Here is an 18,485-nt window from a genome sequence, read left to right as displayed (position 1 = left end):
TGTCGAGCTCGCCTTCCCCAACTCCTCAACGTCGAGTAAAGGACTGTCTCTCCTTCTCCTTCAGTGTTTCCTCAGGCGCCTCCATCATACAAAGGGACTCCGGAGCAGTCTTCGACGCCGAGATTCTCACCGTCTCCAGAGGGTGTTTCGAATCCGGCTGATGCTGAGGTTCCTTTGGGTCCTGCGGCTCCGCCTGTGGCTCCGGCAGCTCCGACTCCAGAGGTGCCTCGTTTGGATCTCGAACCAGCTCAATATCCACAGTTTCCGGCGCCGGGTTTGGATCCATCGCATTATTTTAATGCAATGTATGGCGTGTTCGCCAGGGCCTCATACCCCTCTGGTGCACCTTCGGGTCCCATGGGTCCTTTGGCATTTATTTGGGTGTGCCTCACCAGTATCCGCAGACCACTTTGTGCCTTTCATGCCGGCGATGCCATCCTGGCATTTTCCGGCTCCGAGTATGTCGACGCCGTATGGGCAGTCCCTGGCTCCATCCCGTGAAGCTTCACGGATTCGATTGATGCCGGTTACTACAGTGGATCCTCCTTTGACCCCACTCCCGGATCCGTCGACACCGCGTGTGGCGCCGCCGATGCCGCAACCGAAGATGCGCTCGAGGAGAGAGGCGCAGAGGTTGTTGGAGGAGGAGCAGTACCAGGCGGTTGAGAGGGAGGAAGGGAAGTGCATGACACAGAAGATGTGTTTGAGGACTTGTGTGAGGCTAGTGGACTTGACACTTCTCCAGAGTGGGACTTTGTTTCTCAGAAGGCTTCCCCCTCAAAGGAGCTTGCTCCGTACAATTCTGTGATTAGGAAAGCTGTGGAACTTTTGGATTTGCATCTCCCAATGGCTGAGTATAAGCCTAATCTTCTTACGGAGGTACTTCATTCTCCGTCCTTGGTGGCTGAACCACAATTGCCCTTTAATGATGCACTGACTTAGCCAATCCTCGAAGTGTGGCGAAACCCTCTTTCTGCTCCTGCGGTTCCTAGGTCAGTGTCCAGAAGATATAGACCTGCTCCTGGGGATCCAGTGTTCCTTTCATCTCACCCCTCTCCTGATAGCTTGGTGGTGCAGGTTTCTTGTTCGAAGCAGTCTACAGGGGCTTTTCCACCAGCTCCGGCCGACAGGGATTCCAAGAAGCTGGAACGGTCTGCGACGAAGGTCTTTTCTTCAGCTAGCATGGCACTGAAATCTACCAACACCACTTGTCTCTTGGGTAGATACATTCATGCCCTAATGGACTCTGCCAAACAGCTTCTTCCTAAGTTGTCTGAGGAAGACAGGGGAAATCTGAGTGAGGTGTTGGCGGACTCTCAGGCTGGCTACAGCTCGCCAAGTCATCCAGTCTGGCCTGGACACGGCAGATTCTGTTGCCAGGGTGATGGGTTCATCCATTGCAACAAGAAGACATGTGTGGTTGAGGTCTTCTGGGTTCTCTCCCGATGTGCACGCTGCTCTTCTTGATCTGTCTTTTGATGGGTCCAGACTTTTTGGGGACAAGGCGGATTCTGCCTTTCAAAGATTTAAGGTCAGCCCAACTCATAACAAGGAAGAGACATTGGACCTCACCATTTCAAAACCAAACATCGTCTTACTAGAATCCATCACCCCATGCGATTGGTCTGATCATTATTGCATCCTCATCTCCATCATTAGCAAAGCTATTAAAAAATGGGGCTAACCATCAAAAACAAGGCAAAGGAAAAGGAACTTACAAAATATCAACTCCATTTTTTGGTAAACCGTTGTAACTCCCCTCTGACCCCCATGATGGACATTACTGATGTACATGACCTCACAACCTTCTACAATGACTCGTTGCTCGAAATACTGGACTCCACAGCGCCCCTCCAGGAAAAAAACTTCTCCACTAAGATTTCCAAACCATGGTTCAACGAGGGCTTGAACGCAGAGCGTAGACACCTAAGAGTTGCAGAGAGTCTATGGAAATCGGCTCCTACCACTGATAATCTTGAGCACCTGAGAAGGTTAAGGAATTCTTACAATAGGAAGATTCTTAAGGCAAAGGCAGACTTTTTCAGAACTCAGCTGAACCAAGCTAGCAACCGGCCCAAAAAACTCTTTGAAATCGTCAAGCAGCAATCATGCAATACAACTAACTATGGAATTAAACGACCTGGCCACACCTACCTGTGATGTGCTTGCCAATTTCTTCCACGAAAAGACTAAGTCCATCGAGCTTGACATACAATCCAAGATGGGGGTACCGCAAACTATGGGCCAAGATTCCAACTGTAGCGATTTATTCAAAGTACATTTTAATAATCCAGGGGAAGTCACAAAAAAACAATGCCTCTTGGCACACCTTCTCGCCAACCTCTCAACAAATTATAGACAACACTCTTCAAGCAATCAACCCCTCCAATCATTTCTGTGACCCCCTGCCCCCGCCTTGTTAAAAATTTTAAAATCATCTATCCTACCACTATGGGCTAAAATTGTAAATGCCTCCCTGAGTCAAGGTGTCATTCCGGACTGCCTTAAAATAGGGCAGGTCACACCTATACTTAAGAAAGCTGACACCACTCCATCTGATCTAAACAACTACCGGCCTATAACCAACATCCCTACTTTGGCGAAACTATTGGAGAAATGTGTACAAATTCAATTATGCAATCACATTGAGAAATATAACCTCCTAGATATTCACCAATCGGGCTTCCGCCAAGGGCACAGCACAGAATCTGCACTCACACATATTATGGACGATATCCTTAAAATACTTGACTGCAATTAATCATGCCTACTGATTCTTCTTTTTTTTTTTTTATTTGTTTATTGGTAATTTACATCCTTACAGTTAGATGCACACAACATCTTCAAATCAGGCAAGAGAACATTCGGGCCAGCATTAATTTACATTAGTCATCACAGGGCCACAGCATTTTCAACATTTCTCCGCATCTCCAATTCCACTACAGGGGACACACAAAGAGCACCACGATATCTGTTCCACATAGACCACTTCCGATCCCATTTTTTGGGGCAGCCCCTGGCCACAAACACCTCGGTCTCCGCCAACATGCATCTGTCCATTTACTTTGTCCATATGGTGATGGGTGGCGCAATATATCCCCCCCATCTCCTCGCTAGTTCCCATTTTACCAATGTGTACCCCAGTGTTGTGAACTGTTGTTCAATTTCAGTGAGATCAGTCGCCTCCCCTATATTAAGCAGACCCAATTGCGGCGTTAATACTACCTCTTTGCTCAGGGCTTTTTGCATATGGTCTGAAGCTCCCTCCCAGAGCGCACGTATTTTGGGGCAGCTCCATAGAGTATGAAAAAAAGTGGCCTGCTGTCCACACCCCCTCAGACATAGGTCATCAGGTCTAGAACCAATTTTAGCCAAGGTCTTCCCTGTCATATATGATCGGTGAAGTATCCCGAGCTGTATGAGCCTAAACTTGAGTGTGATGGCCGCTTCTCGCGGAGACATAAGAGCCGCCTGCCAGTCTTCGTCACTTATTTGGCCCAGATCGTCTTGCCACCGCTCTCTAAGCTTTTGAAAGGTGTCTGGAAAGTTATTATAAAGCTTCTTATATGTGATGAATAACACTTTAGAACTTAAGGGCCCATCTAACAATCCGTCCTCCAATGGGGACGAGTCAGGTATGTCCGTAAAGGATGGGAAAGCCGTTAGGAGTAGGGGTGGGCGGAATTTGCGTAATCGCGTTACGCAAATCTCCGCGAAACGGTAAAAAATCTCCGCGAACACGCAGAAATTCCGCGAACACGCGGAATTGCTTGTTCGGGATACTTTTTTCCTGTTCGCGATCGCTGTTTGCGTGCTCGGGGTGAAATATCTCGCGAACACGCATACTGAGAACGCGAACAAGCAAAAAATTTCGCGAAGTCGCGGAACGCAGATTTTTGGGCAATTTCGCGTTCTCCGCGGAACGCGAAATTACCCAAATTCCGCAAACGGAACGGAATTTACCGCCCAGGCCTAGTTAGGAGCGCGTGTCTTATTTGTAAATATCTGTACATTTCTCCCTGGGCCAAATGATATTGGCTCTGAAGCTCCCCAAATGTCAGTACAGCCCCCTTCCTAAACACTACTGATTCTTCTTGATCTGTCCTCCGCCTTCGATACGGTCAAGCATGACAACCTTCTGTCCCTACTGTTACGAAGGATGGGCCTCTCGGGCACAGTGCTGCAATGGTTCTCCTCCTTCTTGAATAACAGAACTCAAAGATTCAAGATGAGGAATTCACTCTTGCAATCCTCTTTGGTCACCCTTGGTGTTCCTAAGGGATCTGCCCTATCACCCATTCTTTTCAACCTCCTAATGGAGCCTTTGGCGAACGCACTGAGATCTGCGAACATTCTGTATCATTTGTACGCTGATGACACCCAACTGTATCTGAAAGTCACCTCACCAGAAGATTTCATTGCCCTCAACACTATTCTACTGAACACGCAAAGCTGGCTCACTAACAACCACCTCATGCTGAATACCAAAAAAATGGAATTCATTCTCATCTCGCCACCGAGCCACACACCAAAGCTAGACTTATGGTTAAAACACCTAACCTCCTTTGACTGCGTCCCCCTCATCATTGACTCAGCAAAATCCCTAGGAATCACCATAGACAAACATCTGAATATGCAGTCGCACATCTCTACTGCCTCCAAGGGAGCTAATTACAAGCTGAGTATATTAAGGAAGCTCAAACCCTTCCTCCCTCAGGCTGATCTAAAAATGGCAGTACAAACCCTAGTGCTACCCAGTTTAGACTAAGGAAGCACCACCCTCTGTGGTCTTCCTAAATACAAGCTGGCTCCGCTAAGAGCAGCATTGAATGCTGCGGCTAGACTGGTATCTGGAACCAAGAGAAATTGTCACATCTTTCCAACCTTGAAAGCCCTGAATTGGTTGCCCTACGAGGCAAGAATACACCTTAAAATGGCCTGCATGACGCACAAAGCAATTCACAACAATACACCCAGTTACCTGGCTCTAAAGTTGGAAAGGTCTGGAGGCTGCAGACGACTTCAAAGTGCGAGCACTTTCCTTCTCAATCCTTCCATAAGAAGAGATCTGGCTGTAGAGCTTTCTCATGGATTGCACCAAGGATCTGGAACTCCTTACCTCCAGTAGTTCATGGAATCACTTCCCTTACCGCCTTCAAAAAAGAAGTAAAAATACTACTAATAAACAAATTCATGCCATAAGTTTGATTTGTAGGACGTCACCGAGTCATCTTTATCATCGGAATACTTTTGCCTATCTCAGGTGCAATGGTTGAGCCCACTTTATGTATGACGAATATCACTACCCTTACTGTTCAATAACCGTATGTAGTGTAAAGCTTAGCTGGTGGTGGGTCTCTCTTGGTTTTATCTATACACTTCTTATCCATTGGGATTCGATCGTGGTTATAATATGTATGTTTGCTAGCACACTCACCTAATGTTCTTTAACTGTATATTGTACTACGTCCTGCAGTTTCACGGTCCTCTATGTTTATTAGTCATATATCTTTTATTCCTTTTGTACGAATTGACACTTTTGAATGTATGTATACCACCTCAACCATTTATGTTCTTATACTGTAAAGCGCTCTGATACCCTTGTGGGTCACGTTCGCGATATATTAAACTTTATAAACAAATAAATAAATAAAGGCCACAGCAAGGTCTTTGGGTCTGCAATCACAGGCGAGAGGTTATGATTATAAAAGATACAGAGGCTTCGGGAAGTCTTCCTTTCGAAGTTTCAGACAGCCTCAGCGGCAGCGGCAACGACACCCTTTGTATAAGTCCTATAGGGGTAAAGGCAGAGGTCGCCTTCGTGGAGCCGGGCGTCAACCTTCCTTCTCCTCTACCTCCCCAGCCCCTCCTGGTAATGCGGGAAAGCAGCCCTAGATCCACCATCCTGGATCATGTAGGTCCCGTGGGAGGTCGGCTTACCCATTTTCTAAAAGATTCGGAAATCGATCACTTCGGACCTTTGGGTTTTAGGTCTGGTAGAAAATGAGTACGCCCTTCCCTTCAGGGAATTCCCTCCTCCTCACCAAGGATTTTGCATGGAGGATCATTTACTTCTCCTTTAAAAGGAGGTTCTTGCCCTGGTACAAAAGGTGCAATAGAGGTGGTACCGGAGCAGGAAAGGGGTCAGGGATGCTACACCCAGTATTTTCTGATTCCCAAAAAGGATGGCAGGTTACGTCCAATCCTGGACCTCAGAATTTTGAATCTATATCTCAAGCAGGAGAGATTCAAGATGCTCACCCTAGCGCCGGTTCTTCAGGCGCTGCAGCAAGAGGACTGGATGGTGTCCATCGACTTACAGGATGCGTATTTTCACATCCCAATCCTGAAGTACCACAGGAAGTATCTCCGATTTACAGTTGGGTCGCAACACTACCAGTTTGCGGTTCTTCCATTTGGTCTTACTACTGCACCTTGAGTCTTCACCAAGGTGATGGCAGTGGTGGCTGCCCATCTCAGGAGGTCAGGGATTCCGGTTTTCCCCTACCTGGACGACTGGCTTCTGAAGGCACCATCTCTGGCGACTGCCAGAGATGGTGCTTCATCATCTGCAGGTAACGGCTCAGCTGTTGTACAAATTGGGTTTTTCAATAAATGTACCCAAGCCTCACCTAGTGCCCTCTCAGCGCGACCTGTTCATAGGGGCAGTACTGGATACCACGGTGTGTCGAGCTTTTCCTCCTCCGCAAAGGATTCTCGACATTCAGGAAATTATTCCCTTGTTTTACAATGGAGCGGTTGTTCCGGTTCTGAAGGTCCTTCGCCTCCTCGATCTGTTTGCTTCCTGCCTTCTGTTGGTCAACCATGCACGCTGGCACATGAGGGCGCTTCAGTGGTGCCTCCGCAGGCAGTGGTATCCGCACAATGGAGATCTCAGGGAGTCAGTCAGGACCTCCAGAGAAGCTGGAGCGGATCTGTCTTGGTAGAGCGTGGGGGGCAATCTGTCTCAAGGAAAGCCTTTCCACCTTCCTCCATTGGTGGCCACAGTGATAACGGATGACTCTACCCTGGGGTGGGGTGCTCATCTAGGGGATCTGGAGATCGAAGGTCTTTGGTCTCCAGAAGAAAGATTGTCTCAGATCAATCTTCTGGAATTGCGGGCGATACTTTTGACTCTCAAGGCCTTTCTCCCTCCCCTTCGCGGTCAGTAAGTTCAAGTCCTGACGGACAACACTGCCGCGATGTGGTACGTCAACAAGCAGGGAGGAGTAGGGTCATACTGTCTCTGCAGAGAAGCATTGCAGCTCTGGTCCTGGGCTCAGGACTATCGGATTTGTTTGATGGCACATCATCTGGCCGGAGTGCTGAACGTACGTGCGGACAGTCTCGGTCGGCAGTTCTCCGCCTACCATGAGTGCATAGTTGTCCTTTGAGACTGCCACATTTAAAACGGTCTTTCTTGTGGCTATCACTTCGGTTAGGAGGGTGAGTGAGCTTCAGGCTTTTGAGTTCAAAGCCTCCGTTTTTGACCATACATGCTGAAAGGATGGTACTCAGGACCAGTGCTGCTTTTCTGCCTAAGGTTGTAACTCCCTTCCATCTAGGGAAATAGGAAGGGTAATGCTTTCTACTTTCTATCCTCCCCCTTCCAAGGAGGAGGAGAGGCAGCACCTTTTGGACCCTAAGATGGCGTTTAGTTTCTATCTTGATAGAACAAAGGACTTCGGTCAGGACGACCAGCTCTTTGTGGGCTATGTTGGACGTATGAAGGGCAAGGCGGTGCACAAGCGCACTTTATCCAGGTGGATCAACTTGTGCATCAAGATCTGCTACGCTCTGGGTGGTAAGGAGCCTCCTGAAGGCATTAGAGCTCACTCCACCAGGGCTACATCGTCTACTTCTGCCTTATCCAGAGGTGTTCCTGTGTTGGACATCTGTAAGGCCGGAACTTGGGCCTCCCTCCACACTTTCCCGAAGCATTACTGCTTGGATTTCGAAGTGAGGAGGGATGGCCATTTTGCGCGCTCTGTTTTGCAAGACTTTTTGGTATAAAAGGGTGGACACCCTCCTCCCGGAGTGGGACTGCTGTGGGATTCTATTCATAAGGTGAGGAATCCACAGGCAGATGTATCCATCAGAAGAACAAGTTACTTACCTTCGGTAACGCTTTTTGTGGTGGATACAGTATCTGCCTGTGGATTCCTTACTGACCCACCCGCCTCCCCGTTGTCCACCCTTTTATACCTTAAAAGAGGTATTGGTTAATATGTTTATTTCATATTGTCATTTTGTGTTGCCTCTATTTGCCTTTGAGTAGGTTTATAGGAAATGTTTGCTTTCCTTTTTCCACTTTACACTGTGTGTATTTGTGTGAATACTGTGTACTATGTATGTTTTGTCTCTATGGTCGGTCCGCCTGTTCGCCTCGGTGGCACAGAAAAAATTGGTGGAACTGACGTCATCACGCCAACGTGGTCCTCATATGGCTCCAGTGACGTCATGCGGAGCCGCGTGCGGAGCCATGGTATTATGACAACCTCGTCGGCGTGGAGAGCTAGGGAAAAATTGCCGTGGAATGCTGGCGTAGGGGATATTCATAAGGTGAGGAATCCACAGGCAGATACTGTATCCACCAGAAAAAGTGTTACCATACAAACATAAGCTGCTGAAACAGCACCCGGAAACACTAATAGCTGATACCTACCTTAGCGTGCTAAATGGCACCAAGAAAACTGACTTTATCACCTATCCAGACTTGGGTTTCCATAAGAAGTGCACGGGCAAAGACCTTTTTAGCACTGTCAATCAGGCTAATAGGTCTATCGTTTGAGGGTAGTGAGCGATCTCCCTTCTTGAACAACGGAATTACCTCAGCTTCTCTCCATGAGGACAGAATTGGGGAGCCAGCGGCTATTCCATTGGCCAAAGCCAGAATATATAACGACCAGTTATCGATGTTACTAAGAAATACATCGCCAGGAATGGTGTTTGGCCCAGGGGCTTTAGATCTAACAATTGCAATGAAACTGGTTCTTATTTCGGCTAAGGTGAAAATTCCATTAATCTGGGGACAATTATAATCGGCTGTTGGGACTTCGTTGGCATGGTCAGGCTCTCTAGTGTAAAGTGACAAGCAATGAAGATGCCATGCTTCGACAGCAATATTATTATCAGGTGACTGGAATCTTTATCCATTTCCCCTTGTTACTAGGAGCCAGAAACGTTGTGTATCGTTTTTGGGGCAAGAATCGCGAATCAACGACCAGCGCTCAATTTCCCAATCCTTTTTTGCTCTGAGAATTGCTTTCTTGTAGGTTCTCCTAATTTCCCTCACAGCAAACACATTGTTTGATTGAATTGCAGTAGCCAATTTGGATCTAAGGTGCCTGTACTCTCGTGTGAACCAAGTAAACTGTGGTTTTGAGCTTTTACTCCCACCCTGCGTGCATTGTTGTATTTTAAAGTAGGAGGCCAACAAGTTAAACAAATTGGTATGACAGTCAGCAATCTTATTCAGATCACCCAGGGGTTCTAGCAAACTAAGCATCTGTCTAATCCTAGCCTCCAAGTTAGTATTAATTAAGTCTAACTTCTCTGGGTCCATTGCTACACGTGCCCATTTAAAACGTCTATTATAATTGGTGGGGCAAACCACCCTGGTGGCAAGAGTAGTATTTGGAGAATTTAATCGTCTGACCCAAAGAGAAATTAAAGTAAGTTCAAGGGGGTTGTGATCGCTGTCCCTAGTAGAGCCGACAACCATGTCAATTACTTTGGACCATAATCTCAGTTCCAGAAAAAAATAATCAATACGGCTCATATTGGTCGTCCGGTTAAAAGGGTTTGCTCTTGACTTATCAGAGTTGGTTCGCCCATTTGTAGCTCTCAAACCAAATTTGAGGGTTATTGCATTAAGTTTGGGACCATTTTTTTTATGGGAGTAAGGTCCAAAGGGGAAATATGCCATAACTCCTCCTCCTCCCCACTTCCACAAAAATCCTCTTGCCCAAGTGGTTCGAAGGTGACATTGAAGTCCCCTGCGACTATTAATGTTGAATGGGTATCACTAGCGTCTCCAACTACAGAAGAGTGGATAATGTGGGTCCTGCTTAGGTCCCTCTGGCATACACATTGAAAAGATCCACCCCCAAACCATCCTCCGCCCTTATCTGAACTGCTAATGTGTCTGGACTATTGGTCTTAAGTACTTTTAAAGAGCAATGGAGGTACATTTTTATTAAAACCAGTAGGCCCCCAGCTGGATGACTTGTTAAAGATCACAGGGCGATGGAATGTAATGTACCCAGTGATAAAGGTAGTGGATGGGGACCACGTTTCTTGTAGGATACAGATGTCATTTTTTTCTACATATTGGGTCCAGTGGGCAAGGGTGACTTTTGACCTCACCCGGCCATATTCCATGATAGTAGGGTGAGTTGTATCGGATGATCTCTATCTCTATTGGGGAGAGGATTTTCGCCTTCTCCCTGAGCCCTGCCATGACATCCAGTCCGGTGTCCCGAAGAACTGCCCCCCTCACTGTGGCCACCTGGAGGTGGAGATGGAACATCAAATTTGGTGGTCTCATAAAGATGAGTATTTAAGATGGAAGGATCAAATATGGAGCCTGGTGAGGGAGTTTGGTGTGTAAGTCAATCATTTATATTGAGAAGTGAACCAGTGCTCTGCTGCTGTACCGAGCTATGGGTGTTTGGAAACAGGGGAGGGATTAGTGGCAATATTTCAGCTGTACCCCAGTAAAGGTTGAAGGATTGGACCTAGCTTCCAGTGCAATTAAGTTGTGGGCCAGGTTTGCATTGCCAAAGAGCATCTCTATGCAATCTGTCTGTGAATTAACTCCATTTATCCTTTTAGCCCCATAGATATCCTCTCTAATTACTGAATGACACCCCCTCACATGCCATATCCAGTGTTTGCATTTATTGATTAGGGAGTCTTTGTTTTCTGACTCGTAGGTGACAACAACCTGGGGACGTTGGTCATGTAAATGCTGTTGGTGGGCCCTTGCGGTATGTCTCGCCTACCAAGTAAATCTCGGCAGAAACGTTCATTGGTGGGGGTGAAGGAAGTGACCCGATTAGGGCCACCCGGGTCACTTGCTACCACCTCCCAGCCTTCCATACAAATGAAGAGTCGGTCGGGGGGTGCTAGTGTGCGCACTGCAAGATGGTCGCTCTGTAGAGCTGCTCCGCCGGCTGAGCCTACAATCCATCAATAATCCTCCGAATCCAGGCCCGCCTTCTACCTCAGCCCTCCGGTACAGCTCCTTGAACGGCTGGAGGATACTTTGGCTGAATGGCGGCCACGACATCGCCATTGAGAAGTGAGCTGCGTATGAAACTCTGGGCTGGCGCTGATGGCATGGCGGCTTGCACGCGCTCGGACCTGGCACTTGAGGTAGGCCGCGGCTGGTGCTTGGGGTGGGCTGGGAGTGCCGGGGGTGTGCTCAGCTCCCTCGGCCTGGCGTGCAGCGGGCCGTGTGGCGGATCCTGAGGGACCGGCGGGCATCCAGCCGACGCAGTTCTTGTTGTCTGGAGGGCCACTCCACCACTGGGCCTCTGTCCGCGCGGCCTCCCAGTGTCGGGTTTTGCTGGGGGCTGCATTATGTCTCCCGGCCTCGCGGCCCGCAGGTGCACGGCCGCAGGCCCGCTCTACGTCGCACCGGTGCAGTGCTAGTTCCCCGTTGCCGCCCGCCAAGCCCTCCTCACTTCAGCAACGTCCAGCCACGCATGCTCCTGCTCGAGGCCTCCTTGTTATCCGCGAGGCCTTCCTAACACCGCCAGCCTTGAGCCCGCAGGCAGAGTGGTGTGAGGACGCCTCGTGAGCCTAGCCTCACCGCCTGTCTTGCTGCAATCTGTGGGGCTTCCCCTGCGCTACACACCACTATGCTTTCTGCCTGCTCCTGGTGATGACTGCATCTGCCTCCTCTGGCCTGTCCTGCCGGTGCTGCTCCTGACTGTATGCTTGGGCCTCCTTCTCCTTCCTCTTTTTCGCCTTCCTGACGCCGGTGTGCACCTTAGACACGGGCCTGTTGCACCCTTGCTGCGTGGTATCCCCCCTTCAGGACCTGGCGCCAACCTGCTGCGTTAGTCAGCTTGAACCCGCATCGGCCTTTGTGGCGGCTACTCACTGGCACTACATGGCCGCTCAATTGAGAACTGATTTCTACTGAAATCTTTTGGGGGTGCTACGCCCTGTACGTGCTGCATCTACCCTGGCCTCTCTGACCCTCTTCCAGCAGTTCTTGTTGGGGGCACTACATCACTTTCATCAGTTGGGGCTGCGGTGTACCCAAGACATTGGGGAGGCCTGGGCTCATCTCCTACACCAGGGTATTGGGCGTGCTGGACTGTGTGTGCATCATGGGGAAGAGTCAACCACGCCTCACCTTTGAACCCCGGAAAACTGGCAGGGCGGTCCAACATGCAGCCTGGGAGGTGGTCACACCAAACGATCACTTAACTAACTTTGACAAAACCCTCCTTGTGGTGCAGGCCAGCCTGCAGTCCATTGATGGCAAAATAGACCACCTCAATCTTCGCATGGATCACATGTCATCCAAGCTGGACAAACATGCAAAGTGCCTGGGGGAGGCCGAAACCCGCATCTCGGATGCTGAAGATGGGTTGCAGCAGGTTACCCAAAAGGCGGTCTCTGTGGAGAAAGTCCTTGCCGTCATCCAGGCCCGTAATGAAGACTTGGAAGCTAGATCGCATTGTAACAACGTACGTATTACGGGCCTGCCGGAATCCACGAACACGGGCCGCCTTGAGACCTACATGGAGAGGCTTCTAGGGGATATTTTTGGGTCGGAGCAGTTATCACAGGTCCTCATCGTAGAGCTCGCCCATCGTTCCCTGACTGCAAGACCCCCCCCGGGCGCCCCGCCTCGACCGATCATTGCCCGCCTTTTAAATTATAGAGATCAGGATGCTATTCTTCGCCTTGCCCGGGAGAAGGGCACCATCACACACAAAGGTAACACCCTTGCCTTTTACCCTGATTTCACGCTGGTGGTGCAGGAGACCCGCAGGGAGTTCCAGCCTGCCAAAAAACTCCTCCTTGCTGCATGTGTCCCGTAAGCTATGCTTTATCCTGCACAATTGCGAGTGGAAGACAACAGGAAATACTAGTTTTTCACCTGCCCGAAATCGGCTTTGGATTTCGCTAAAACTGTATCCCACCGCAACCGGTCCCCAGACACGCGGGTAGAGACGACGTTGCAGGTCATGATGACACGACTGATGGGCAGGAAGGACCTTAATCTTTCTGTGCTGCAGAGGTGCACTGCTCCCTGTCTCTCCTTTAATATTATCATACTGTAACCCGCCTGGTGGAGTATCCGGGATGCTGCAGAATGTACTGGCTGGTGACATAAATAGCTCGATTGTTAATGTCCTTTTCTGCTTAATAACCTGTTCTGTCCTTTCAGTGACAAACTGTTGGGAGGGCTCTCCTTTCATGTACACATATGATACGTGACCACAGGGGCTAGGTCTGGAAGGACATGATGGCTCGGCACCTCCTACTTACAACTGGGAGGGAGTTTATGCTCGGCGCCCCCCCTATATGGGTGTTCCCCGTCATTGGTTGGTACCTTGGTATTACACTGAGGGGTTCTTGATGGGTGTTCGGGATGGCTTTAGCTTGTTGGGGTGGCTGAAGTGGGTCAGATGATGCGGGGGGCTGATTGGGTTTTGTTCATGTGGCTAGACAGTTACCTGCTGCACAATATATTGCACTTGATTTCTGTTTTCATTTTGGTCATATGGTAGATTTCCTACGCATTATAGTCTGTTTTCAATATGCACAGTAACAGTATGACAATTTTTTGTCTAACGTGGAACATACGGGGGCTTAATTCACCGAAAAAGATCCGGCAGGTGATCGCTCACTTAGAACGCCATCACATTAGTATTGCCCTCCTACAAGAAACACATCTCACACATAACACTGATCAGCTGGTTGGGGCTCGCTGGGCCGGCATTCGGTTGGCCTCTTCCTATTCCTTTTATAGTCGGGGGTACTTACACTGATAAAAAAAGGTCTTTCTTTTGCGGTCCACTGCACCCATACAGACTCTGACAGTCGTTACGCTATGGTGCACGGCACACTGGCAGGTAAACTGGTCACTGTTGCTAATTGCTACGGTCCAAATGTAGATGACCCTAGTCTCTATGAAAGTCTTATTGCGGTTTTGCGAGATTGACCGGGCGCAGCGATTTTTTGGGGGGGGAGACCTGAATATGCACCTGGATCCCAGCAAAGATAAGTCTAGTGGTAGGGAGGGTCATTCGCCGGGTGCGGCTCATGTGATTAATTCAGGGTTGGTGGAACTTGGTCTCCTGGACGTATGGCGGCACAGACACGTAGAATCACTTGAGGGCACGCATATCTCTACTGTGCATGGCAGTTGGTCTCGCCTTGATTACATGCTGGTCAGCGAGGGCGTGGCGGGCTGGGTGACTGAGGTGGAGAGTCTGCCACGCACATTATCTGATCACTGCCCTGTGAAACTCACTCTTTGTATTCCCCTGGTGACTTCTCGACCCTTCACCTGGCGCTTTCGCTCTGAGTCATTTCTGGACCCTCTTTATTTGGAGACCATTTGTGAGGCTATTATACAATACTTTGCCAATAATAAGGGTTCCGTAGATAGTGCTGGAGTACTTTGGGAGGGTTTTAAGGCCACTATTCGAGGCACTTACATCAGTACATCGACTGGTATATTGAAGAATCTACGGGGCCAAATAGCTATGGTAGAGGCTACGCTGACCCGCCTCGCGCGAGATTACGAATGTACACTTAGTGTGACGACTCTTGAGTCCCTCAAGGAAGCCATGCTTGAACATGCGAAATTGTCAGATGAGGAGATGCAATATATCTCTAAGTGACATGTGGCTCGTTTCTTTGGGGAGGGCGGAAGACCAGGTCACCACTTAGCCACAAAAATCAAGCATCGCCTGAGCCAAGATGTAATTACTAAGATCACTGACAAAGCAGGGTGCGATCACTATAGTGTCACAGATATTATGGAACAGTTAAGACACACATATAAGACAATGTACACGTCTCAAGGCGCGACGGACACGGCAGATCTATAGCATGGTTGTCAGAGGGGTAAAGGGATTATTTGGGTCAACCCATCACGGTGGAGAATGTCCGTATGGCCATAGCCTTTCTCCCTAACAAAAAGGCCCCTGGCCCAGACGGCTTTCCCTCGGAATTTTACAAGGCCTATGCTGAGGAGCTCACCCCCTTTTTGCTGGAAATGTATGCGGAGGCCTACGACTCGGGTGTCCTTCCCCCATCTCTTCGTGAAGCATTAATTATTACCCTAGTTAAAAAGGACAAACCACCTATTTATTGTGACTCATACAGGCCACTCTCGCTCATTAATACCGATGTCAAAATTTTTGCAAAAATATTGGCCATTTGCCTCCAACCGCTGATGCAGAATTTGGTCCTACCAGACCAATCTGGTTTCATACCCACGCGGTCTACCTCCCACAATCTTCGCAGTCATGCACGACGCTGCCAAGGCATTTGATTCAATCGAATGTAGTTATTTGTTCTTTATTCTCCAGCGAATGGGCTTCTCTCCCTTTCTTGTTAACTGGGTCAAATTACTTTATTCATGTCCTACGGCGCGGGACCGTGTGGGAGGCCATACCTCAGACTCGTTTTCCATCACTCGAGGCACTCGACAGGGGTGTCCCCTCTCACCACTGCTGTTCGCCCTCACTCTGGAACCTCTGGCCTGTCTAATTCAGCAATGTGACAAATATGCGGCTATCAATTTACATCACTAACCACTCATCATTTCGCTATACGTGGATGATGTGCTGCTTTTTAATAGGAATCCCCATGACTATTTGGCGCTTGTTTTGCGGGAATACATCCAGTTTGCTCGCTTCTCTGAATTATCCATAAACTGGTCTAAATCGATGGTGATGCCATTAACCGAATGTACGCTTCCGCATGAGCTTGAATTTCCCCTTGAGTGGGCGACAGAGTCGGTTAAGTATCTGGGGGTCTGAATTCACCGGGATCCTGATAGAGTACTTCGGGAGAATTATGGCACTGCTATGACGTGGTTGGATTTGTCTCCTGCTCTCCCTTGCAGATCGCATCGCTCTTGTAAAGATGGTGGTGCTGTTGAAATCTTTATATCTTTTCAATAACGTACCTATCCCCCTCTCCCAACACTTTTTAAAGACATTGCGAACGTTGCTTCTTCGTCTAATCTGGGGGGGGGGGGAAAGCAGGCTCGGGTGGGCTAGCAGACGCTTATCCTTGACTATAACCATGGGGGATTCAATGCACCTGATTTTTATTTATGTGCGCAGGCGCACTAAGCACATTTCTGGTTTGCACCTTGAAACATGATTTCATTCCACATGTAGCGGTAGAGCATTGGGACGCACTTCCCATACCACTGAGCTCCATTCTTACGCATTGCCGTCGACCTTTGCCCCGTGATACAATCAACACTATCAATTCGACGATCACTGTCTGGCAGGCGCTGGTCCGCTTGGCTGTGAAACTTCCTTTATACTCCCCACTTCTTCCTATTGCTTATCACGCCCACATTTCAGTGACTCATGAAGAGGGGATCATGCGCATCTTGGCTCAGGCGGGAATTGACAATGCAGGATCTATTTCCTCATGGCATCTTTCTGACATCTGCCAATGTTCAGCATAAAACTCTGCTATTCACATTCTCGCTTCATAGGCTGAGGAAGGCTTCGCAGGCTCATTTTCCGACGTTTCCTGCGGAACCTCCGACGTCATTAGTTGTGCACACTTTACTTACTAGCCCCGCTCGACACAGGCTTGTTACTAAACTATACCGAGCTGCCAGAGCGGATAGGGTCCTCCCCGAAGATAGGAGCCTAAATAAATGGAATGAGAATCTAGACCCACAGCTCACCCGGGAGAAATGGGAACACTGCTGCGCTTGGACCGGCGCGCTCACATCTGGAAACCTGTGCATTATACATTTTACATACCTTCACCAGACCTATCATACCCCTCACCGGCTTTTTAGATATGGGCTCAGGGACTCAGATACATGTCCTCGATGCAGTGCCTCGGGTGCGGACTTCTTGCACCTAGCTTGGTCCTGTAGGCAAGTGAGGAACTATTGGAAGGAAGTGGTTGCAAGGCTGTCCCAAATAGTCGGGGTTGCTTTGACTTGTTCGCCCCAAGTGTGCCTAGTGGGACTGCTCCCCTTTTTAAAAGGTGCTACGGGTAAACTAGCTAGAGTTGCACTACTTATTGCTAAGAGGCAAGTGGCGATGGTGTGGAGCTGCAAACGGAGTCCTATAGTTGCATTATGGCTCAAAGACCTGATATATTGTAGAGAGAATTTAGTTTTATACGCAGAGGAGTTACCGGTGTCCTCCCGTCCAAATGATATCTGAGAACCTCTGTTGACTTATCTATGTTCAAGTGCTTTGCATGATGGCCCTGAAACTGTGGCTGAATAATTACTGTCATTGCCAATGATTGTGATCTGTGATGTTTACCACTGTACTGTTGAAGCTGGAATCTACCCTATATGTATACATTTGATGGCCATGTTTTTTCTTTCTGTTAGATAATGATGTTTTTGTTTTCTTCTTTTACATCTCCTCCTATAATGGCATTATTCTCATGCTGCTGTTTCTGTGTATTGTATGATGCTTTATGAAAAATGTCAAATAAAACTTTAAAAAAAAAAAAAAAATGAAGAGTTGGTCAGACAGTAGAGAATACAAACCAAGTATGTGTATATTCAGATACACTTGAGCTGAGCCCCGTGTGCCCAGTCGCTTAGCGGTGCTGCAGAGAGGACTGACATCAGAAAACATGGTGATACATTATGTACGATTCAAAACCAAAGAAGGCGCGCCCAGACTGGAACTTTACATTTACATTGTCTTATCATTCCAGCTGTTATTGTAACATCTCTGCTTCTCCTGAAGCATCATATATGTACTCCCAGTGAGAGGAGATATCCTTACCACAGTGCAGCTGCACCGGTGAGTTCTTCTATAGAATAATAAAATAAAATAAGAAGTTGATCGAATGCAAGATGGATGAATGATGAATGAATGTAGATTTAAAAGAAGGAGGTATATTCTCCCTAGATATATGATGGCTTTGTTGAAATGTCTGGAGCACTTATGATTTTAACGTTGATATAATACATCTTTATGATCATTATATATTTTGATGAATAATAAGTTGTATGTATTGAATCAGGTGAATTTTAATGAAATCACTATGGATTTATTCATATTTTAAAAATATGTTTTTCTAACAGGTGGAACTGGTGCCAAATTTCTATATACATGTTAAGGAGAAAAATTCTTATGTCCTGAAGAAGGTGGTCCTATTTGGATTTCTGCCATTGAAACGCATCGACGCCTGCTTTTTTGTTTTAAGTTAAATTTGGTTTAGCTATTAGTTAGCCATAGACAGGGATTGGAGACTTATGCCTGATACCGTCTAATGCG

Source organism: Triturus cristatus, chromosome 4_2, assembly GCF_964204655.1.
Source record: "Triturus cristatus chromosome 4_2, aTriCri1.1, whole genome shotgun sequence".
In the NCBI taxonomy this organism is placed as follows: domain Eukaryota; kingdom Metazoa; phylum Chordata; class Amphibia; order Caudata; family Salamandridae; genus Triturus; species Triturus cristatus.
The sequence above is the reverse complement of the archived record's forward strand: the minus strand, read 5'-3'. Positions refer to the sequence as shown.